The 25,809-nt window shown below is 38.9% G+C and overlaps 2 pseudogenes; both read left to right on the forward strand.

The window, feature by feature from the left end:
• The first annotated feature begins 166 nt into the window (after positions 1-166).
• Positions 167-22,196, forward strand: LOC114047518 (annotated as a pseudogene).
• Positions 22,197-24,335: 2,139 nt separating this feature from the next.
• Positions 24,336-25,435, forward strand: LOC114047519 (annotated as a pseudogene).
• Positions 25,436-25,809: the final 374 nt, after the last annotated feature.

Below are 25,809 nucleotides of genomic sequence, written 5' to 3' on the forward strand. Positions count from 1 at the left end.
CCTCTCTCCCCACCTCCCGCCCGCCTAGCCTACGCGGCCCCAGGCCCGCCTCCCTCATCCTCGTCCTCCCGCCTCCTTGCGCCCCCACTCACCTTTCTGCACTTCCTCTCTTGCATTCCCACCCCATCCTCCAGGCTCTTGTCCTCCTCAGTCCGCATCCCTCCTAATGTCCCTTATCCATCTCCTGTACCCATCCAGCCCCTCGGGCCTGCTCCCCGCACTGCCTCGACCCCCTACGCCCCCGTCCTCCCCGATTCTTCTTCCAGCCTGGGTTGCCAGTCTTCCTTTCTTCAGGTCTGCGCTCTAGACTGTGTTTGCAATCCCTCCTACTTAAGTCACTGACTTGCCTCTTCGTTCCCCTTTGCCCTCCCCGGGTCCGATCTCTTGGTTTCTTCCCTTCGTTCCATCCTTGCCTTTTTTTTTTTTTTTTTTTTTGGCTTTTTCCTTCTCTCTTCAGCTTTGTACTTTCCCTTTTCCCATCTCTACTCCTCATTTCCGGATTCAGCCTTTTCGGACTCTCCCTTTGCTATTCTGCCATCCTCCAGTTCTCTCCTGAGCTTCCTCATCTTCATATCTCCATTCTCGCCCACTTAGACATATTTCACTTACTTATTTCTGTCTTTAAAAAAAATTAAATATATTCCTTCTGCTTTATGGTCTACTCTAAAATCCCCTCCTCCTTCAGTCTCTTCATATTCCATCTTCAACCTCCTTCTTCATCATCCCAGTTAGTTCCTCTCTCCCCTTCTTCATTCTCTTTTTCTTCTCCCATCCCCGTCTTCCCATGCACACCAGTCTTAATTAGGGGAAAACGTGAAGCGAAGTTTCAAGTAGTTCAAAAGAAAGAACACTAAAATAGGAGGATGGTGAAAATTAAACCTAAGTGGTTTTTTTCAAACTTCATGAAAAAAAAAAAAGACATTTTAGAGACATAATTGGGTAGCACACGAGCTTGGGAGTCAGGTAACCCACCTTTAAAACCTCCAAGCTCTGTGACTATGGGGAAATCACTTAGCATCTCAGAGCCTCAATTTCCTCTTCTGTAAAACAGAGTTAGCATTTGCATTACCTACCTCACAGTTATTGTGAAGAAAGTATTTTTCAAACTTTGAAGATACGTGTGTTTTACCGATTCTCATTAATAGAATAGATAAAGCCCTTGAAATCAAGCCTCTTCTCTTAGGTTAATTAGTTACTCCCCAGCTGCTAATTGGGTCCCTTGGGACTCTGACTTGAATTCTTCAAGGAGCTGTAATTTCACTCTGCATATCTGAGTACTTCCTCCACATGGCATATTGCAATCTCTTTTTAACTTAATAGATGGTTTCAAATTCTACACTTTGAATCACCTCAATATCACCTCCCCCTCTCTGCTCCTTTGCTTGAGTCTTGGAAGAAGAGGTATCCCTTTTCCTTGCCAGGGTCAATCTTTCTATTTGTGCCTTTGATCCCATCACTCCTGTTCCTTCCTGTAGCTTGCCCCCACAATCACCTCCTCTTTCTCTCTAATTTTCAGTCTTTCCCTATTTACTAGCTCCTTTCCTGCTGCCTTAAAATGTGCCCAGGTCTTCCCCACCTTTAAACAACCTTTACTTGACAGTACTGTCCTATATATCTCGTTCCTATACCCAGTGCCTCCACTTTGTCTCCACTCAGCACTTCTCAATCTATTGAAGTCTGACTTCTGAAGTCATCACTCATCTGAATCTGCTCTCTCCAAAGTTACCAATGATTTCTTAACTGTGATCATTTGATTGCCAGATCTAATGACCTCGTCTCAGCCCTCATCCTCCTTTACATTTCTACAGCACAGTTGACGTTGATGACCATCCCTGCCTCATGGATATTCTCCACTCTCTGGGTTTTTGGTGGCATTTTTCCTACTTGGTTTTCCTCCAACTCTGGTTACTTGGCTAAATCATCATCCATGTCCTACTCCCAACATGTGAATGTACCCAAGGGCTCTGTCCTGGGCTGTCTTCTCCTCTCTCTTTTTATACTCTCTTTCCAAGAGCTCCTCAGTTGTGGTCCAGCTCAAGTCTTTTTTCTTGAGCTTCATTCCTTCATCACCAACTGCCTACTGGACATTTCTAATCAAATTTCCTACAGGGCATATAAAATTTAACATGTCCATTGAGACAGTATCTCTCCCCACAATTTCTTCCCTCTTCCTAATTTCCTTATTGCTAACGAAATTACTACAATCCTTCCTGTCCTATCACTATCATATACCTGTGTTCACAGCCTGAGAGCCTTACTCTTCTCTCTCTTCTCTCTCCATTCCCTACCCCCTACCATATGCAATCAGTTGCCACATTTTGTCAATGCTAGCTTCATAAAATCTCTCACATTTACACAGAAAGGAAGACGGAAGGAGGAGAAGGGGAAGGGAATAAGAATTTATATAGCACCTACTATGGGCCAGACACTGTGCTAAGCACATTTTTTTTTCAAATATGATCTCATTTGACCCTCACAAAACCCTAGGAGGTAGATGCTATTATTAACTTCATTTTACAGATGAAGAAGCTAAGGCAGACAGTGGTTAAATGACTTACCCAGGGTCACACACCTAGTTAGTGTCTGAGGTCAGTTTGAAGTCAGGTCTTCCTGACTCTGGACCCAGCATTCCATCCACTGCACCACCTAGCTGCCACCAATCTAGTTCACCTCTCTCTTGGACTATTGCAATCACTTCCTAACTATTCTCCCCACTCTAATCCATCCTCCATGTAGCTGCCAAAGTAATATTCCTAAAGGGCAGGTCTGACCGTGTCTCTCCTCTCCTTATAAAGCTCCAGCGGCTCTCAATTGTTTCAGACATGAAATAGAAACTCCTCCTTTTGGTATTTAAAATTCTTCCTAAACCATCTCCTGTCACCTTCTCAGCTTTGTTGGACATAACTGTCCTTCATATATTCTACATTCCAGCTAAACTTGCTCCCCCTAAACATTGTGTCTCCCAATTCTTTGCCTTTGCACTGGTTGATCTCCGTGCCTAGGATGTACCTCTTCCTCACTTTTGCCTCAGCATACCTAACAACCTCCTACCCAAGATCTATTCGGATGACTTCAGCTGCTGGTGACCTCCCTTCTTTTCCCTTTCCCTCCTCCCCAACCAGAAAGTATAGGAGCAGGAAGCCCATGCTAAGGAATTTCCTCTACTAATGTAAACCTGTACCTGCCTTGCAAATGAAAGTCTTAGTGGCAGCTAGGTGGTGCAGTTGTGAGAGTGCTGGGCCTGGAGTCAGGGTAGACCTTTCTTCCTAAGTTCAAATCTGGCCTCAGCCACTAGCTGTGTGACCCTGGCTGAGTCATTTAACTCTGTTTGCTCCAGTTTCCTCATCTGTAAAATGAGCTGAAGAAGGAAATGGCAAACCACTCCAGTATCTTTACCAAGAAAATCCCATATGAGGTCACGAAGAGTCCGACGACTCCACAACATTAATTTTGGTTTTCTAAGTCAACATGGGGGCAGCAGAAATTCTCATTTACGGTTTAGCAGCCCTTTCCTATTTGAGTGTGACACTACTGCACCACATCACGCTGCCTCTCATTTACCTGGCATATATTTTTATTTATTTATATTCCTATCATTTTCCTCATTAGAGTGTAAGCTTTATGAGGATGAGAACTATCGGGGAAGCTAGGTGGCACAGTGGATAGAGCACCAGCCCTGGAGTCAGGAGGACTTGAGTTCAAATGTGGCCTCAGACACTTGATATTTACTAGCTGTGTGACCTTGGGTAAGTCACTTCAACCCCATTGCCTACAAAAAAAAAAAGAGAGAGGACTTTCATTTTTGTCTTTGTATCTTAAGCACATAGAGCAGTGCCTAGAATATTGTTCCTCTTCAGTCATTCAGTTGTGTCTGACTTCGTCCAGGGGATTTTCTTGGCAAAGATACTGGAGTAATTTGCCGTTTCCTTCTCCGGTGCATCCTCATTTTACTGAAGAGGAACTGGGGCAAACAGAGATTAAGTGACTTGCCCAAGGTCACACAGCTAGTAAATGTCTGAGGTCAGATCTGAAGTCAGATCTTCCAGATGCCAGGTCCAGTGCTCTATCTACCACACCACCTAGCTGCCTGGGATATAGCAAGTGCTTAATAATCATTTGTTGAATAAATGAATATTGTGCAATGCCCAACATCTCCATTCACAGGACTGCCATACTTTTAGAACCATTCAAGTTAGACTTGGCAGTCAAACAGAAAGAGTAAATCAATTTATAAATAACTTGTACTCTGCATTTACTGTTAATCCCATCAAGAGCCATCCTACATTTGTGATACATTGGCATTGATGTCTAGTGAGCAAAATAATGCATAGATATGTACTTTCCTTTCTCCTATTTAACTTTGGATGAAATAAAATAATTTTTTATTCAGATCAAAGATGAAGAACTTCTTGTCTCTGGGCTATATCTAAGATAAAGATTAGATAAGGGAAAATACTAGCTTTGTGCAGCTAGAAGCAAAAATACAACGCTTCAAATTCCAAATGTCTTATTGCAATTTCCTCAAAATTCATGAGATGAGGAGATTGTTCCCAGGGTTTCTGTTGAAAAAGCAGGGGGCAAATAGAATTTTAATAGTACCCAACTTTAGGTAGAAATTCAAGTCCTTTCCTTAAAAATCTCTATCAGTGCTTAACTGACCAGAAGTAAAGTACATTGAGAATGTTTCACTAAAATACGATTGGCAGTAACTGGTCCTTTAGTGGTGAACTCTCAGCTGCAAGTGCCCACAAGGACATGGCAAGGGAATTGCAATCCACTGAAGAAAACTCCAATACCTCAGTTTTTGTCAAATTGATAATTACTGTTCTGTCATATAGTTTGTGGGCAGATAGGTGGTGCAGAGGATAGAGAGCACTGGGCTTGGTGCCAGCAAGACTCATCTTCGTGAGTTCCAATATGGCCTCAGACACTTACTAGTTGTATGACCCTGGGCAAGTCACTTAACTCTATTTGCTTTAGTTTTCTCATCTCCAGTATCTTTGCCAAGAACCCAAATGGGGTCATGAAGAATAGGATATGACTGAACAACAGCAGAATAGTTTGAGATCTGGTACTGCATGGCCTTCTTTGGTCTTCCTTTTCATTATTTCCCTTGAGTTTCTTGATTTTTTTTGCCTTCATGTGTATTTTATTATTTTTTAATTCCCATAAAGTAATCCTTTGGTGGCTTGACTGGTATGGCATTGAATAAAGAAATTAATTTAGGCAGCATTGTCATTTTTCTCATATTGGCTAATTTTACCCATGAATAATTAGTATTTTCCCTATTATTTAGATCTATCTCTATTTCTGTTAATAGCGGTTTGTAGTTGTATTTGTATAATTCTTGTGTATATCTTGGCAGGTAGACTCCTGAGTATTGTGTCCATTTTATAGTAATTTTAAATGAAACTTCTCTTTATAGCTCTTCTTGCTGAATTTTATTGATATTGTATGGAAATGTTGATGACTTATGTGCATTATTTTATATCATGCAAGTTTGCTGAACTTCTTATTTTAGTTAATATTTTAGTTGACTCGGGTTCTTTAAGTATATCATTATATCATCTTCAGTAAGTAATAATTTTGTTTCTTCTTTACCTATGCTTATTCCCTAATTTCTTTTTCTTATTGCTACAGTCAGCATTTACACTACTATGTCAAATAGAAGTGGTAACTATGGACACCCTTGTTTCACCGCTGATTTTATGAGAAATGATTCTAGTTTATCTCTGTTAACAAATAATAGTAGTTCTTGGTTTTTACATATATTCTATTTATCATTTTAAGGAAAGATTTATTTATTCTTATATAATCTTATATTTTCTAGTGTTTTTTTTTTTTAAGGCAGATCTGATGATATCACTCTCTACTCCCATCCTTGTTCAATAAACTCCAGTGATTTTTTTTTAATTACCTCCAGGATCAAATATAAAATCTTCTGTTTGATTTTTAAAGTCCTTCAAACCTGGCTCCTTTCTATATTTCCAGTCTTCTAACACCTTATTTCATTTCATGTACTCTGTGATCCAATGGCACAGGCCTCTATGCTTTTCCTCACCCAAAACATTTCCTCAGAATCAACAACAGTCCACCTTGCCTGAAATTTCCCCTCGTCATTTTTACCACCTAGATTTCTTGGCCTCCTCCAAGTTTCAACTAAGTCCTATCTTCTATAAGAAGGCTTTCCCAGTCTTCCTTAATCTTAGTACCTTCCTTCTGAGGCTATCCCTAATTTATCCTATATATATATGTAGTAGTAGCAACTAGCAGGAGTGGCTACCATTTACATAGAACTTACTATGTGCCAGGCACTATGCCAAGTGCTTTACAATTGTAACTCTCATTTGATTCCCACAACTCTGGGAGATAGATACTATTATTATCCCCATGTTACAGATGAGAAAACTGAGGCAAATAGGGGTTAAGTGACTTGCCCAGGGCTATGTCTTCCCCACTAAACTCAACTCCTTGAGAACAGGGACTGTTTTTTGCCTTTCTTTATATATCCAATGCTTAATATCAAACTTGGCACATCATAAATGTTAATTAATGTTAACATTAATAAATGTTAATTAAGCTGGCTGACTGATGATCAGAAATTGGTGTTGTATTTTGAAAAAAAAACTTTTTCTCCATCTATTGATAGTCATATTATTTTTATTTTTCTACTAATGTGGTTGGAGCAGCTAGGTGGATAGAGTGGTAGGCCTAGAGTCAGGAAAACTCCATCTTCCTGTGTTCAAATCCAGCCTCAGACACTTACTAGCTGTGTGATTGTGGGCAAGTCACTTCACTCTGTTTGCCTCAGTTTCTTCATCTGTAAAATGAGCTGGATAAGGAAACGGTAAGTCACTTCAGTATCTTTACCAAGAAAACCCCAAATGGGGTCACTAATAGTTAGACTTGACTGAAAAACAACTGAACAACAGCAATTAATATGGTTATTTAAGTGTATTTTTTTAATATTAAACCAGTCACACATTCCTGGTATAAATCCAATCTGATCATAATCTATAATTTTTGTTGTATGTTGTTTTAGTCTCTTTGCTAATATTTTGTTTAAAGTTTTTTTATATCAATATTCATTAGAGATATTAGGTCTACAGTTTGTTTTGTTTTGTTTCTCTTTTCAATGTTGATTCTCCCTGGTTTATGTATACCAATGCTAGACCAAATACCCCAAAGAAGTCAAAGAAATAGGAAAAGGTCTTAAAGGTACAAAAAGATTTTTAGTAGCTTTCACTTGTCTCCAGTCTCTGGTAGAGTTATGGTTTATAAGAGTTCCCTAACCTCTCTGAATTCTAGTCCCTGCCTTCATTCTAGTCCTCTTCCCTCTGTTGATTATCTTCAATTCATTCTGTTATACATTTTGTGCTTAGTTGTTTGCATGTTTTCAACCATTAGACTGTGAGTTCCTTGAGAACAGGGACCATCTTTTTGCCTTCCTTGCACAGTACCTGGCACAGTCGGTGCTTAATAAATGTTTATTGACTCATTGACTAACTACTTCTTGAGTCTCAAGGGTGGTGGTGGAAAGGAAGACAAGAGGCTAGTAGCTTTAGCACTGAGGTATAGGAAAAGGGGAAGAAAGAAGAAGAGGAAGAAGGAGGAGGAGGAGGAAAAGGAAAAGGAAAGAACAATGAGAAGAACATGGAAGCAGGAGAGGGAGGTGAAAACAAAGAGGGGAAACAGTGAGAAAATAGTGGAAGGAAGATTAGACAAAAGACTAGAACTGAGTAGGGGTTGGTCCCAAATCAGTCTGACCTCCAGCAAGTCCATTAATTTCTTTGGGTCTCAGTTTTCTCATACTTAAAACATATTTCTAGAAACTAGATGATTTATGTCTTCTTCCCTAGTTCATCCTCCTCTTTCCAATTCCCAAGGGTGGTTGTTCCCCAAAGCTTTTTGCTATGCTTTCTTCTCTATTTTCTCTGCACTCTTTCTCTTAGTGATCTCGTTTACTCTCATGGAACTCTATGTATCCAAGATATATACACGTACTCATGTATGTGTATATGTGTGTGTGTAACTGACTATCCCTCTACCTAGACAGCTATCAAGAAAACTATATATCTGTCTATATAAAATTTCTCACCCCAGTTCCACTCCTTTATCCCCATCTATTTGCTAGGCACCTGCCCTGGATGCATTGTCAATGTTTCAACATATCCAAACTCATGAAATCTCCTCTCCTCTCATCCCCACCTCAAACCTTCCCCTCCTCCTAACTTTCCCTTTTCTGTTGATGGAACCACTATCCTCCAAATCGTTTGGGTTTGGGTAGTTAGAAAACTAGTTTGATCACAAGTTAAGAGTGAGAGAAGAATGATAAGAAATAAGGCTGGAAAAGCAGGTTGGAGCCTAATTGTGGAGAAACTTAAAAGCCAGTCTAAGGAATTTGTCACTGATCCTAGAAATAATAGGGAGCCACTGAAGATTTTTTTAAGTAACATGTTCAGATGTTAGGAATATGATTTGGGCAGCTATGTGAAGGATGGTTCTGGGGAATTAGTCTTTTTTCTAGATAGGGCATCAGAGAGACAAGGGTAGCTAGGTGGCACAGTGGATAGACTGCCAGGCCTGGAGTCAGGAGACTCATCTTCCTGAGTTAAAATCTGGCATCAGACACTTACTAGCTGGGTGACCCTGGGTAAGTCACTTCACCCTGTTTGCCTCAGTTTCCTCATCTGTAAAATGAGCTGGAGAAGGAAATGGCAAACTGCTCATGTGTGTTTGCCAAGAAAACCCTAAATGGGGTTACAAAGACCCTATGACATGAATGAAAAACAACTGACTGACAACAACATCCGAAAGGGCAGAATGAAGCATGAAGATTAAATGGAAATAACAGTGGATTTGGAGCAAGTGCTCCTGAGTATGAATCCCAACTCTATCACTTATTAGCTGTATAATGTTATAAGTGCTATAAGTCACTTACTTCTCTGAGCTTGAGTCCTTTCCAGCATACAGGATCTTAGGATCCTATAGCTACCAACTAGACCATAAGCTGGCATGGAAGGAACTGGGGGATGAACAACTGATCAAAGCCCCACTAGTAGCTCATGATCATAGGCAAAGGGCATCCCTATAGCCTTGTCTTCTCTATTACCTCCATCTCATTCTGCAACCTTAAACTTAAATCTTTTTTTTCCTTCTACTTCTCAGATATGAAAAACAAATGCATTTTCTTCCTATTGAGCCCCCACTCAGAACTCAATGTGCACTCAGCATTGGTAATGCTGCCAAGATAAGTATGTCCTACCCTGCTCTCCACCCTGCTACACACAATTACAATGGTAGTTATTTAACCCAGGTGATAAGTTTATGTTAAAAATATGAAAGTGGGTTTATAAAGGACATTTAATGAAAGAAAAAAAAAAGGAAAAGAAAAGGGTACATACTCAATTTGAATTGCCCGTGTTAAATCAGGTCATATTTCCAGAGCCACCTGCCCTAAGGCATAAAACAAAGACAAATTCTCCCTCCACATTTCCCCTGGGTTTATGTTGTTATGTATGTTATCTCTATACATCACACATACATATTTTAATGAAGGTGAAAATAACTGATAGTATTTTGAAAGGTCATCTCCTTCTATCAGTATTTCCACTTCAATAGGAATCACAAACTTAAGTCCCAGGACTACATCAGATAATAACCAGCCTGCTCTGCTTTTGACCACAGCAATGCTTGCTCTTAGTGTGATTAGATATCTGTCCTCCCTGCTTCTTATATACCAAAGACTCCATGATCTTATTAATGGGAATACTTCCTCTAACAACGCTGATACAATCCATGTCTTCCCACCCTAGGAGCTTAGCATCCCTATTCTCCCATGACAAGGGGCTTTACTCAACATGCTGGGGATCTTCTTCGTTGTCCCTTAATATTCTTTGAGTACTAATGGAACTCATGCTCTTGAGATATGAGTAATCCAATTATACATTTCTCCATTGATGCCCTTTACATTGCTTCTCTTCTTGGCTTCACTCATAGGGAAAAGGTCTAGATTTATGTGATCTAATCTCTTCAGTAATATGTCCACTCATTTGGATAAACTCATGTTTATCGTACTAATGCCTCAATGTTTATAGATGGTCTAAAATTATGGGATTCTTAGCATACTCTACCCCAGGGGTTCTTAACCTTTCTTTCTGTCTCCACTCAGTCTGGTGAAGCCTCTGGAACCTTTCTCAGAATAATGTGTTTAAATGTATTAAAAATAACTCGATTGGATTATAAAGGAAAACAATTTTATTGAAATACAGTTGTGTGAGTATGTATGTGTGTGTATACACAAGTTCAGTAATTCTGGGCAGTTGTGTGCTGGTAACTGTTAACAACCAGTTCTCTGAGAGAAAAAAATTTACACAGGACACACTTTTAAGCTTAACGTGCATTACTAAATCTAGATAATCAGCAAAATAATAAATCAAGCTCTGATTTATAGCATTGGCTCATTTCCAAGGTGTAATGCCCACAATGAAAGTTTAACAGTTGATTCTCCTTTAAGCTGGCTCCAGCACAGCCCTGATGCTAGGGTCAAGAATCCCTGTTCTATTATTCTGTCACCGTCCCTGCTGAAACACAAACGGACAACCTACCACCAAAGGTCATTTTGTATTTTCCTCTTTCATGGTTTCCAGAGGTAAAGAATTCATTACCATGTGTACAGTTGACTGGTGATACACTTTACTTTCTAGACTGGTCCTCAGAAAGCAGACATAGTTTATTGCTAGGACTGGACTTGAACTGTTCTTTCCAGAATGGGAAAACCTGCCAGATCCTGTCCTCTGCTCATGAAGCCTTCAGGAACTTAGGACAACCTCCATGCCTTGATGAAGCATCAGAAAAGGACATTTAGAGAAACCTTCCCCCATCTAGCTACCACAATTCATTGACATCTGCTTGAAGTGACTTTATGTAAAATTACAGGATATATCCATTTGAAATTGTTCTCTGGGCTACCATTTTGTGCCAACATGGCAGACTGTGCCCTATATCCAACTCAAACCACCCTTCATTATGGTGCCAAATATGGTCAAAACCAGTCAACTCCTTTGAAAGTTATCCTGGAACAGACACACAAATATAAAATGACGAGCAGTCTGGTTAGAACTGAGACCTCACCTCATTAAGTCAATAAGTAAGTTATTCATTTCCATTTCTCTATGTGGAAACAAACAGGCACAGAATAAACCCTCATTGGTAAAATATTAAGGATTCTTTCTTGCCTTTTTTTTTTAAGGCCTAGACTGCCTTAGTCACTTTTTCCCATAATCAGCACCTTTTACAATGCATTTGTTACAAGTCAGTGGTTGCCAGAGAGCTTGGGGGCCTTCTCCCCAGAATGAAAAGCATTACAGCAACAGTAGCAGCAGCAGGCATAAGTTTCCATCTGTTAGGAAAGAGTAGGAGGTAGATAGGAGTTCAGTCATCCCTTGAGATGGAACTGTAGTATTAAAGATTGTACCCATGAGATGCTACTAAAATAGGTAGGGGAGAAAGTTTTAAAAATTAGTTAGAAAGAACAAGGATTTTTTGAAAAATAGTAGCTTCTAAGGAATAATCAGAACCAGAACAACAATTTATATACCAAAAACATAATAAAGAAAAACAACTTGGAAAAACTTAAGAACTCTGATCACTGAAATGACCAATCACTATTCCAGAGGACCCATAATGAAGCAGGCTACCTACAAAACGATGAAGGGGTGCTGGATAGAAAGTGCAGAAGGCAATACATTCTTGGAAATGGCAAATATATAGATTTCTTTTGCTTGGCTATGTTTGTTACAATGAATGTGTTTTTCTTTTTCTTTTTTTTTCAGTGAGAGGAATTTGAGAGAGAGGAGCTAGCCATAGATTATACTCCCTGCCGCCCCCCCTTAACTGGGTCCACAACATACTTTTAGATTTAATCTAGGCTATTAACATTTTCTCCATCACTTTCTTAAGTCTAGACAATCAACAAAATATTTATTCAAGCCTATTTATAGTAGTGTGTCCATTTCTAAGGTGAAGAGATTCACAATGAATTTAACTGTCAGCTCTCCCAAACCAGTTCAAGCTGGCTCCTACACACCTACACCACTCCCCCTCCAAAAAAAAAAAATAGGAAGGAAAAGAGGGTCATCAAAGCAGTTAAAATGTATAGAGAATAGAAGGAAGTTTAGAAGGAAAAACCAGACAAGCAGGAAAGCTTTTAAAGTTATATGTGGAATTTACTACATAGTTGGTTTTTTGGGTTTTTTTTTAATAAGGTATACATAAGAAAGATTGACAGTTTCATATATGGTCTTTTTTCTGTTCTTTTTTGCATATAGAAATATTCTCCTTTTTGGTGTTTGTTAAGTTCAGTTTTTTTTTAAATTATAATATCTATGATAATCCTTCATTAATTCAGAAAGACTAGTGGGGGGGAGCAGTATAATGTCTGAATTCCTGAATTTTTCAAAAGAAATGAAGTTACTTCTTTTGTAACATGCTTATGTTACTCTGCTCTCTTAGGGATAGGCCTATTACATTTTAATCGGCTGCTACCCACCCCCCAAGGGTTCTCCAGTACCCTGAAGGGGTTGGGGAAATCTCTTTCTTCTGCCAGCAGCTCAAGCCCTTACCAGCTGTGTTCCCCCATTTTATGGCCCCAGTGATTAGCACCCCAGTTCTGTTTAATCACCTAACATCACATCAGCTTTAACAAAGTTTTATTTCCTTCAAAGATATAGCACGAACAAATATACATTTTCCCCAGAACCTTGGGCACTTAATTCTCCCTGAACCACCTCAATGGGGTTCGGGGTTGGGGAAGGAATAGGCCTACAGCCTAATTCAGTTTCTCTACAGCATTAGTCCCACCAAGTTGATGTCCAATGTTAGCAGCTTCTATTGGGCTGGTGACCCTGGACTGTGCTCCCCAAAGCATTAATGCTGGGCTGTCTGCAACATCTGACCTACATTCCTAAATTCTGAATTCTCCATATCTCAAGCTCCCAGGGCAGATTAAACTCCATTGCCTATACCTAGAATGGAAAAGAACAAACGAAAAAGTCGAAGACCCACGTCCATTTGATGAGAAAATCTTAGCACATCTAGGCATGTGTCAAACCTCCACTATATTTTCAAAGATATATAGTAAAAGAAACCACACATGATATCTTGCCCAGCAGAGATATTTGTAGGAGTTTGCTGGTAGGTATTTAACAACCAGCTCTCTGGAAAAAATGTAGGATACACTTTCAAGTTTAATTAGCATGATTAGCACTTTCTCCATTACTTTCTTAAGTCTGGACAATCAACAAAACAAAACCAAAAATCCTGATTTATAGCATTTACTGATTTCTGAGAGGAGAGAGGGAGAGAGAGAGAGAGAGAGAGAGAGAGAGAGAGAGAGAGAGAGAGAGAGAGAGAGGCAGTTGTAGAGATTTTGTCCTAAAGAAAATCTTAGTGATTCAATATCCTAGAACTCTTAGAGAAAAGATCAATCCAGTGAGTCTGAACCTTAATAAAAGGATTTGTTCTGTAAAGCTTGGACTCCGTCAAAAGGCAGCTCTCAAGGACCTAGAAGGCTACATGTGGCCTCAAGGCTGCAGGTGCCCCACCCCTGACCAAGGGATTTTTAACCTAGAGTTAAATGGGTCTATGGGTAAAATAATTACATCCTTATTTTCACTAATATCCCATTGAAATTTAACATTTGGGGCAACTACACGGTGCAGTGAATGGATAGAGCACCAGACCTGGAGTCAGAAAGATTGAGTTCAGATCTGACCTTAGACACTTACTAGCTGTGTAACTCTGGGCAGATCAAGGCAAATCACTCAGTCTGTTTCCTCGTCTGTAAATTGGGGATAATAATAGCATCTAACACTCTCGGGAAGTTGTGAAGATAAAATGAGATATTTGTAAAGTACTTTGTAAACCTTAATGTTCGTTATATATAAACAATTTCTATTTCCTTCAATTATTTAAAAACATTATTCTGAGGAGGGGATCCATAGGCTTTACCAAATGGCCAAAGGGGTCCACAATACACACAAAAAAAGGGTTAAAAACTCCAGTTCTAGACAGAAGCCTGAGCTGTCTGTATGTTTTAAATGGAGTAAGGTACGAAGGTGGAAAGACTGTTTGCCTTGGAGGCAGCAGCCTTAGGCAATCTCAGTTTCTCATTGTTTTGTCTCAGGTCTCCCCCCACCTCCTTTTAGAGACTGGGTCTCAATTTCTCTGCAGGAAGTACAGTGACTACTCTCAAGCCTGATTCCACCGTAGTTATACAGAGACTTTCTTTCTAACCTGCTTGGTTTTTCTTGGGTGGATTTGCCTTACCAGTTCAGTGGACCTCCCCTCCCAGGAGAGAGGAGTGGGGAGGGGGGACAGCAAATAAGTGCAGCTTGTTGACTTAGGAAATAAAGCAGTGAACCTGAGTCAGGAAAAGTTGGGTCTGACACTAACTGTGAAATCAACCACTCTGAACTTTCATTTCCTTAAATGTAAAATGTGGTTAATAATACCTGTTGTAAGGGTTGTTATGAAGTTAAAATGAGATAATGTATGTGAAGTATTTTGCAAATTTTAAAGTGTATGTAAATGTCAGTTATTATTATACTTTCTATCACCTCCTAAACCTGTGATCTGATTTGCTTAGCAAGTCGAAAAGGTAAAATCTTTATTCAAGTTCAGATGCCCCAATTACCAAAAATTACAAATTAATAGAATATGGATTAATGAGGGCTTACTACTATTATTTTCCTCAGGTAATTAATATGACTGTACACCAAGAATTTTACTGTTTAAACTAAAAAAAAAAAAAGGTAACTGCCCTTTTACCACCCCTCCTACTTTGTCTCCCCATACTGGTTTAGTGCATTACTGGAGTGTGTCGGTTAATACCTTCTTACAAAGGCAACTGAGACCATAGGAGTGCCTTTTATTTTTAACTTTTCTGAGCCCTTCCAAATAAATATACCCTGAATAAAATAGGAAAAGTGTGGTTTTCTTTTTATCCAGCTACTCAGCTTGAGAGGTCTCCCCAGGAAATGAATGTTACTATGTTATCAGTTATCGTTACATTGTTATAAAACAGAAGGAAACTCCAGGATTCCTGTTCCAAGCATACAGCTTCTCCACCCTGGTCCAGTTAGGTTTGGCAACTGCTCAGTATGTCTGAGATTTGCTGTTCTCCACCCTGTCTGTGGCCCTTTCAACTAGCCACGCTTGGGTTTTACCTGGGCCATCTGGGATTCAGTCTGGTAGCCTACTCCATAGTGCTTAGAGCCAGATCAGGGGATTGTAAATGTAGAGCTGCCAGAGATCACAAAGATTATCCAGTATAATCCTCTCATTTAAAGGATAAAGAACTGAGGCAGCAAATGACAGAACCAGGATTCAAATTCAGGTCCCCTGACACCAAATCCAGTTGTTTTGCACATAGATGGTTAGAACCAGAAGGAATCTTAGAGTTCATCTAGCGCTCCTCTCATTTTAAAGATGAAGAGACTGAGCCTCAGGGAGTGCAAGTGACCAACCCAAAGACACACAGCTAGTAAATTCACTTTCTTCTAGAACACATGGCCCTATCTCCTAGGAAAGCTGTACATACCAAATTAATAGAGTTTCCCCAAGAGAGAAAGGCAAGAGAATCATGGGTCATAAGACTTAGAGCTACAAGAAGCTTTGGAGTTTGAGAACCACCTGTCCCTCTCCCTATCACACTTCTAAACTGGCTTGTCCTAAGTTGTTGTTGTTTATTCTTCATTTTCTTTTTTTTTAAATTTTTAATTAATTTATTTTGAATTATCACAACCACTTCCACAAGCTTTTGAATTTTAAACTTTTCTCCCCCTTACTTCCCTGCCCAAGATGGCATGCAATCTGATATAGGCTATACATATATATTCCTATTAAACATATTTTCATATTAGTGATGTTGTAGGTAAGAATTAAAACCAACAGGAGGAACCAGGAGAAAGAGGAAACAAAACACAACAGAAGAAAAAAAATAGCAAATAGTATGCTTCAGTCTGCATTCAAACTCCATAGTTCTTTCTTTGGATGTGGATAGAATTTTCCACCATGAGGTCTTTGGAGATGTCTTAGATCCTTGTGTTGCTGAGAAGGGCTAAGTCTATCAACATTAGTCATCGCACAATGTGTCTGTTACTGTGTACAATGTTCTCCTGGTTCTGCTCATTTCACTCAGCATCAGACCATAGAAATTTTTCCAGGGTTTTCTGAAGTCAGCCTGTTCATCATTTCTTATAGCAGAATAGTATTCCATTATATACCACAGCTTGTTCAGCCATTCCCCAATTGATGGGCATCCTCTCAATTTCCAATTCTTTGCCACCACAAAAAGAGTCATTCTTCATTTTCAAAGAGAACCAATAACATCTCAGGGTGATGTCTTGATTCATGCATGAACTGGATTGAAGTGAGGCAGAATTGCACAAAGTCATCCTCACTCTCTCTTCCACAATCATCTAAGTCCAGTGGCAAGATAAAAGTCAAGACAACTGGTATTGGCCCTCTATGCAGGGGATATCTTGGCATCTTCGATGTCTGACCAAACTCCATAGCGCCTGCCGCAGCCACCTACATGGCCATTGGAACAAATGGTTGTCTTTTGCCCATTTTATCAGAGGAAGTCTTCACATGCTTGGGGTAGACCTTCCCCTAATTCATTCTAATTCACTAATGGGTTAGAGGCTTGTCAGTTACCTTCAACCTGGTTTAGCCCATCTGTTAAATGGAGAGTTGGGTGCCAGGTGGACACCAAAGGTGCATGAGCAGCCCTGCAAAGGGCTTGGCAAGCTCTCACAGCAGAAGTGCTGGTGTTCCTGAACAACCCATTCACCTAAGTTATGAGTTAGTCTGACGGAGCAGGCAGCATGGCAAAGCAGAAGGATATGGGATTGAGAGGCATAAGATCTGGGTTTGAATCTCACCTCACTATTGCGTTGACTCTGAGAAAACCACTTTACCTCTGAGCCTCAGTTGTTGTTTTTTATCTGTAAAAAGAAAGGGACTGGACTGGAAGATTTTAAGGGCCCTGTCACCACTGGCTTTGAATTACAGATCCTGGTTTGAACCCTGCTTTTGCCACTGACTACCTACCACAGTTTATGTTTCTGGGTCTCAGTTTCTCTCTCTCTGTCTCTGTCTCTCTCTCTCCATATACAGATACATAGATATTATAGCTATATGAAAATATAGCTATAATATCTATCTATAGATAGGGAGGGGGAATAGATGTAGACAACTTCTTTAGAGACTTTTGTTGCTCTCACAGTCTATGATTCAGATTACACTGTTATAAAATCACTGGAGCCCTTGATCTCAGAGGCTAGACTTTTGATTACAAATTTTATTGTTGTTGATAGCAAGACAAACTTTTGCAAATATATTAAGCATTACATCTATGCCTTTATCTCAGTCATTAATAGGATCAAGGACAGATCCTTAGAGAACTCCACTAACAACTTTCTTGAAATCTGACACTGACCCATTAATTCTCATGGTTGGATATGTTCAGCCTTTAAGTTCCGAATTCTGCTAACTATATTATTATGTAGTTCAGAGGTTCCTGAACTATGAGCCTTTGGGGGACTGTGAAGTTTTTGTAAGGGGTCTATGGATCCATAAATAAGTAATCATGCCTTCTATATCCTACACCTCACACATATATATTACTATTTTTTTTCAAATTTATATGGATGCCATCATTATTGGTAAAATACAAATTCATTTAAAACAGACTAAATTCAAAGTAGCTTTGTCTATCCTGTATTTTTTTCCATCTATAAGTACTAATAGTGGAACTCTCATGTGCATAGTTATTTTATTTTAGCATTAAAAGAGATCCTCATACTCTAAGACCGACAAATCAAATGTTTGATAGTAGAGTTAATGTTCCAATCCCCATGCTATACCACCTACGTAAAGAAGGGAGAAAGCTCTATTTTCTTCTCTCCCCTTCAGGGCCAACCTTCAACATAATGTTCAGTTTCAGTTTCTTGGCTGCTTTTCTTTATTTTTTTCTTTTTCTTTATATATATGTATATATATATTGTTGTAATCATTTTGTACTTCGTTTTCTTTGTTCTGCTTACTACACTGTGTATCAGTTCATATAAGTCTTCCCCTGTTTCTCTGAATTGATCCAGTTCTTCATTTCTTATAGCACAGCAATATTCAATTACATTCATTTACCACAACTTGTTTAGCCATTCTCCAGTCAATGGGCATTTACTTTGTTTCAAGTTATTTGCTACCATAAAAAGTGCTATTACAAATATTTTATATGGAAACTTTTTCTTTTTTAACCTCTTTCCTAGCCTGGGACTGTCCCAGTCAAAGGTAATAGACACATTAGTCACTTTATTTGAATAATTCCAAGTTATTTTAGATTCTTTCCAGAATGATTGGACCAATTTACAGCTTTAGCAATAGTGTTTTCATGCACGAGTGTGTCCACAACCCCTCCAACATTGACTATTCCCATCTTGTGTAATATTTATACTAAAATAATTTCAAAAGAGAGAGAGACACTAGCATCTAGACTCAGGAACAGCTGTAGGCAGGTTTGACTGGAATAGCAGTTCCCCTTATTGGTTCGTCTATCTCTTGAAAAATGAAAATATCATTAAAAAAAAGCTAAAAATTTATCATCTCTTCTGCCTTTGGCAGAGAAAGCACTTAACAGATGTCTGGATAATTGAAACGCTCCATTTCCCACCCAACTATTAGATCATATATCTGTGCCAGGTTCTTGATCTGTTTCCCAAACTCTTTGTATATTTCTTCCTTCTGTCTAGAAGATTCATGAGTAGGTGGTGTGATCTGAGAAGGTACTGGGATATCTTCCTGCCCCCAGAATATTAATAAGACAGAGGAAATGCTCAGATTTGCCCTTCATGGATTTGTTATACAGAATATCACAGATATATACTGCTTAATTATAATCTAACACATGAAACTTCGGGATCAAGTCCTTGGCTATGATGACTCAAATGTTGGTACTATGAAATGATACAAATACTTCTAATTGGCTAGACCTGAAAGAATGAATGACTCATTAGTGCCTGAGCCAGAAGTAAGTACACATAAAAAAGGTCTGACCAGCTGATCTCTTAATATTTTTCCCTTGGCAGCTTTGAGTAAGGATGACTGTTTCGTAAAGGGCAGCTGCCCTGCTTTTACCCAGCCACTATGCGTCTATGAGCATATGATACCTCCATTTCTTTTGTCTTATCTTTCCTAATTTTAGACAAATGAATATCATGAAATATAAGTTCCCAGGAGACCTAGTGAGTTTGGGAGATTCAGGGACACCCCTCAGTGACCAGAAGCAGTAGCAGTGATTGCTGCAGTAAGATAGAGGATGGTAGAGGGAGCTCCTGCAGGTGGATGAAAAAAAAAAAACAGTCAACAAAAGAAGCTGGCCACTTCAGGGAGTCTGACTCCTTATGACTAAGAGATGTGCTAGCAATGGATTCTAGGATCCTCAGAGTCCAAGAAACAGCTACAACCAAGGGGAACTTCATGGGGATTCTATACAATGGAAAACGGACTTCCAGGTCCAGAAGTGGGAGGTACCTTTTTGACAAATGTGTTCTCTCCATGCATTACTCTCTACCTTTGTGCTATTTTGAACCCACTCTCTCAGGATCCTTTTAAGAGCAAGGAGGGAATGTCTTCCCAGTTTTGGGAAAATGTTTTTGTACCAATTATTCTTCCTACTTTTTCTTTATAAATCCTTTTTATAAAAGCTAACGGAGTTCATCTGACTGATTGATTGGAAAATATACCAATGAGGACTCAGGAGACACAGTGTGAGAAGCTATGACCCCTCAGGATTACTTATATTACCTTGAGGGGAGAAATAGTAAGTAAGTAAGCAGCTGCCCTCTGGGGTGATGAATGTGAGTCAGAGTTGGTAAAATGGCTCCACAGGGGTCTATAAATTAATATGAATTTACAATTAAAATTAATTTAATTTAGGGTACCTCTTATGGTACCATAAGTTTCATTCCTTTGGATCTTGGGGCAGGGGGAGTTGTTGTTGTTGTTGTTATTTGTTTGGTTAGTTTTTGAGACTAAATCTCTCTGTCACTGAAGCTAGAAGCACCATATCACTCCAGAGCCCGATTGCTCTACTGCTGGGCCTGAAAGCTTTAGTTGGGTGGGAGATAGAGTATTTCAATTATCCAGACATCTGTTAAGCACTCTCTCTGCCAAAGGCAGAAGAGATGATAAATTCTTAGCTTTTTTTAATGACATTTTCATTTAATGAACTATTCATACAGGAGAGCTCAAAAGGAGAATTCTATATAAAACTGTAAATCTCCATTTCATGCTTCTTGCTTTTTAAAAATGATATATTAAATTCTACACATCACTTTCAAAACTATCCTGCTTGTTTGTGCTTCCTTCTGAATTTGTTCTTGTTCTCTTCTGGCCATTTAATTTTTTAATAATACTTTATTTCCCCCCAAATACATGTAAAGATAGTTTTTAACATTTTTTTAAGTTTTGAATTCCAAATTCTATCCCTCCCTCCCCTTTCCCCTCTTTGAGAGGATAAGCAATCTGGTATAAGTTATACATGTGCAATCACATAAAACATTTCCATATCAGTCATTTTGTGGATGAAAACTCAAGGAAGAAAGAAAAAGAAAGATGGAAGGAAGGAAGAAAAGAAAAAAAATTATGCTTCAGTTTGTGTTCAGATGCCATAATTTCTTTCTCTGGAGGCAGATAACATTTTTTATCATTTGGAATTATCTTAGATCATTGCATTGCTGAGAATAACTAAGTCATTCATAGTTGTTCATCATGCAATATTGCTCTTACCGTGTACAATGTTCTCCTGGTTCTGCTCGCTTCACTCTTCAATTCATGTAAGTCTTTCCAGGTTTTCCTGAAATTATCCTCTTGTCATTTCTTATAGCACAATAGTATTCTATTGTAATCATAATCTACAACTTGTTCAACAATTCCCCAATTGACGGACATCCCCTCGATTCCCAATTCTTAGCCACCACAAAAAGAGCTGCTATAAATGTTTTTGTGCAAATAAGTTCTTCCTCCCACCCTTTTTAAAAATCTCTTTGGGATACAGACCTAGTAGTGGTATTGCTGGGTCAAAGGGTATGCAGTTTTATAGCCCTTTAGGCATAGTTCCAAATTGCTCTCCAGAATGGTTGTATCAATTCACAACTCCACCCACAGTTCAGTAGTGTCCAAGTTTTCCCACATCCTCTTCATTATTTATCATTTTCCTTTTCTTGTCATATTAGCCAAATCTGATGGGTGTGAGGCAGCACCCCAGAGGTTAAACCCAGTGTATATTCAAAGAGTTCTGCCAGATTGCCAAAGCATGTCTTTAACTACCAATAGGTTCTAGGCGACAGCTAGAAGAGAATTTAATTTCTATTGAAAGTGAAATCAAAGCACTATGATTTTTAAAACAACACCCACTGGAGTCAGTGAAAAAAAAAACCAGACAACCAGAGGGGAAGAAGAGCAAAAGAGAATGCAAGGAAGAATGATAGAAAAACAGGAAAAAATAAAAGAAAGAACTGATGTTAGAAAACCATTGAGAAGATTCAAACAATCAGAAATCCAAAAAGCCCAAGAGGGGCCAGGTAGAAGAACTTGATACCAAAAATTAGTAACACAGAAAAAAGAAGAAGAAGAAGGAGAAGGAGAAGGAGAAGGAGAAGGAGAAGGAGAAGGAGAAGGAGGAGAAGGAGAAGGAAGGAGAAGGAGAAAACAAGAAGGAATGTGCAGCAGAATCAGAAGTGAATGGAAATGGGAATCATGTTGAAATGATGACAGAGGAAGAGACAAAAGCATTTGTAGAAAAAAAGGAAATATAAGCATTCAGAAGAAGCTTATTCTAAGAAGAAAAAAAAATGAAACATACAAAAGACATTAATGTGGAGACTGAAGAGACTGGAACACATATAAAAAGGAAATTCAACCTGAAAGGAACTATCAAAGCTATTCTGAAACAAGCCCTGACAAAGAAATGCCAATTAAAAAGTTAAGGAAAAAGGTTTTAGCTTAATACTGTGCAGTGACTAATGAACACTACAAATCTGAAGAGGAGCTGCTAGTCGTCTCTAACGAGAAGATCAGCCAGGAACCCCAGCTTTAAGCTCTTAAAGGAAAATGTTAAACTTTTGAAATGAACGTTTTCCTACTTTGTAAAGGAACGAACACTGTTTCTGACTTCTGCTTCTGCCATCCATTGCTATTTGTAAAACAGAGAATTTAACAGCCACTCAGATCTTGTGTTGATTTTCAACTGTTAAGGAAAAATGTATATTTTTGGTAGAGCTTTTAATTGAAAATAAGGACATTTGCTGCCCACCCCCCAAAAACAAAGAGTTTAGCTAGGAAGGAAAGGAAAGATTATAGGACAATACCTGGCTGAAATGATAAGATCTGGTGAGGGTTTGTTTGTTTTTTTTAAGATGGGAAAAACTTAGAAATGTTTGTAGACAGCAAGGAAAGAGTCAGTAGATATGGAGAGACTAAAGATGGGAAGGAGGATAATATTTGGAACAATCTTCTAGAAAAGACAAGAGGGAGGCGGGGACTTGAAGATACACACATAAGGATTGGCCTTAAAAAAGGGAAATACCACCTCTTCATCAGAGCCTAGAGTGAAGAACATAGTGGGAGATGGTTTCAAAGGGATGTGAGATGAGGAACAAAGAAGAGGGGGCTCTAGGGAAATGCTCTGTTTTTTGGCGGGGGTGAATTATGAAGGAAAGTTGGGGTATGAGGGGAATATGTGTGAGTTTGAGGACAGAAGAGAAGGTATGGAGTAGTATGGTGAGTGGGATTCAGGAGTACTTAGGCAAGAGTAGAAAGACTGCCTTGCTACACTACCATTACTTGGTAGTGACTAAAGAGGTCAAAGGCAGAAGAAAAGAACCCAAATGTAGAAAACTATAGCAGCAGTTTTTGTTGTCACAAAGAAATGAAAACAAAAGTGGGTGCCCATCAATTGGCAAATGAGTGAAAAAAATTATAGCCTATTAATGTGATAGAATATTGTGCTATGTCATGACAAATATGACAGATTAACACTAAGAGACTTGGGAAATCTTGGATAAACTGGTACTGAGTGAAATGAGCAGAATCAGGAAAATAATTTACATGATGACCCTGATAATGTAAAGTGAGGACCCAGTTGAGATTGGCTAGCATAAATTTGTTGTGGACCTGGGCAGCACAGTTTCATGACTTTCTCCATTTCTGCTAAGCAGGACATGAGTAGAAGCAAAGGAGGCAGATGGTGGGAGTAATACAGAGTTGGGACTTGGCAAGTTGGACTAATGGTAAGACATGAAAATGGGATTTGATTTACCCCCATTCTACCCATTTCTCCAATGTCAAAGCAGAAGAGAAAAAGAAACATTATAGATTATGGTCAAGTTGTGCAGCTATAGGTAAACAGTAGGAATTCCTCTGATTATGTTTTTCCCAATCATGGCTTATTTTTTGCTCCCTATCCTTTAGGGTGTTTCAGGTTTCCCTCTCACATTAGAACTTCAGATGTTATGGTAGAATTGTTCCCTTGAATAATGGCTGTGATTCGTCTGTTGTTTTTTCAGTCTAACTTCTAATACTGTCCAACTTTTTCTATGGGGACTTGAAATTATCAAAATCTCAGCCTACACCAGAATTTAATCTTTAAAAAACATATTGAAACAGAACAGAAACAACTTTTAAACAGAGAGATAAAGTTGTTTCCTCATGGCTGTAAAAAGGAACTTGTGAATCAAGGTTTCTTTATGAGGTCGATAAAGGTTTGGTGGGAAAAAAAGTAGAAACAAAATTTTAAAGCTGAAAGGGAATTTGAGCACTTTATTTTACATATGAGGAAACTGAGGAAAGGGGAAGTGACTTAGGAAAAGGTTGCATAGAAATCAAAGGATATGAAGAGGCAGTTCTTAAAAGGGGAAATGTAGGAGCAGCTAGGTAGTACAGTGGATAGTGCACTGGCCCTGGAGTCAGGAAGACCTGAGTTCAAATCTTGCCTCAGACACTTGACACTTGCTAGCTGTGTGACCTTGGGCAAGTCACTTAACCCCATTGCCGAATGAATAAATAAATGAATAAATAAACAAATGGGGAAATATACACTATCAATAACCATATTAAAATGCTATAAATCACTAACAGAGAAATGCAAATTAAAATAACTTTGGGACTTCCTCCTTACACCCATCAGAATGGCAGCAATGACAAAATGGTACCAAAGGACAGGGACGATAATGGAGGGAGGGCAGACACACTAATGCATTGTTGATCGAGCTATGAATAGGTCAGACTATTCTGGAAAGCAGTTTGGAACTACACCTCCACTACACCACCTAGCTGCCCATTACTTTAATTAACTTGCTCTTAAAAAAATACATATTTTAAAACATTACAAATAACTTGGAGCATATGGTTTTTTGTGTGATCATTAAAAATTTTGTTTGTGTATTTTACTGTCTGTTTTTGTTGATGGTTGCTAAGTTTAGAATCAGAAGACAAGTTTGGAAGAGAAGATCAAATACATACTTTTAGTTAAGGAGCCTATGCCAGAATCTGACAAGCAGAGACAAATAGCATGGCAGAGTGAAAAGAGCTTGAGTCCAAATATAGGTTCGGCTGCTTATTCTCTGTGTTAGGTAGACAGACAGACAGACAGACAGACAGATAGATAGACAGACAGACAGACAGACAGACAGACAGACAGACAGACAGACAGATAGATAGATAGATAGATGATAGATAGAGAAATAGAGATAGAGAGACAGAGACAAAGAGATCAACAGACAGACAAATAGGTAATAGAGACAGACTGACAGTAAATGAATGGATGGATGGGTAGATAAATCTATCAATAGACAGAGATAGGCTAATTGGGCACAGCTGTAAAAGAATAAAACATATCCACGACAACTATGTGAACTTCACAGATTATAACTACCAGATCAATTTGCCACTGGTGTCCAAAACAACAGCTTTGATGTTTATCAAAAATAACATGAGGTAATCTGAATTACTGAGGAATCCCACTTACTTAAGCAGTGTGTTAAAACTGACTTTCTGTGTCTCTTACAAATGTTACAGAGAAAACTGAGTAGGAAACTCCATCCAGAGTAGCATGATATCAAACCAACATTGAAGAACTTGCTCTTTGTGGCGCTAAAAGGAGTAGTGATCTTGCAAAACTTGTCTGGTTAAAAGAAAAATGTTTCTGTACTAGAGAATGACAGCAGTGAAACCCAGGTTAGAGAAACTCAAGTAAAATAAGCAGATAAAGAGGCATTTGAAGTCAACGTCAAACCCACAAAAATCTGGAAGAGATACCTTCAATTAGAATGTCAGTTTTGGAGAAACAGATACCAGACCAAAGAGAACTTGATCTACCAGACAGATGTGTTTTAGCAATGTGAAAAATACATGGTGTTTGCAGGTTAAAAAAAAAATTACACGCTCTGTGTGTGTGAGTGTGTGTGTGTGTGTGTGTGTGTGTGTGTGTGTATGTAAGGGAGGCTCAGAGCCAGGAACATGACTAAGCAGAGGGAAAAGAATGTCCTTGCAGAGCTTAGCTTTGTCTCTATTCCTTTTCTCCAAACACACCTTTGTACATGATAGCAGAAGAGTATTAGGAACAGATGAACACTGGAGTTATTGTCAGTTTGTTGGGAAGGTAATAAATAGAGAGGCTAGGTATAATACAGATACTTAAGACACAAAGGGAATCAGAAGAAATTCTCACCCTAAGCAAGAGTGAAG

The sequence above is a fragment of the Vombatus ursinus genome, unplaced genomic scaffold, assembly GCF_900497805.2.
Source record: "Vombatus ursinus unplaced genomic scaffold, bare-nosed wombat genome assembly UNPS02014789.1, whole genome shotgun sequence".
Lineage (NCBI taxonomy): Eukaryota > Metazoa > Chordata > Mammalia > Diprotodontia > Vombatidae > Vombatus > Vombatus ursinus.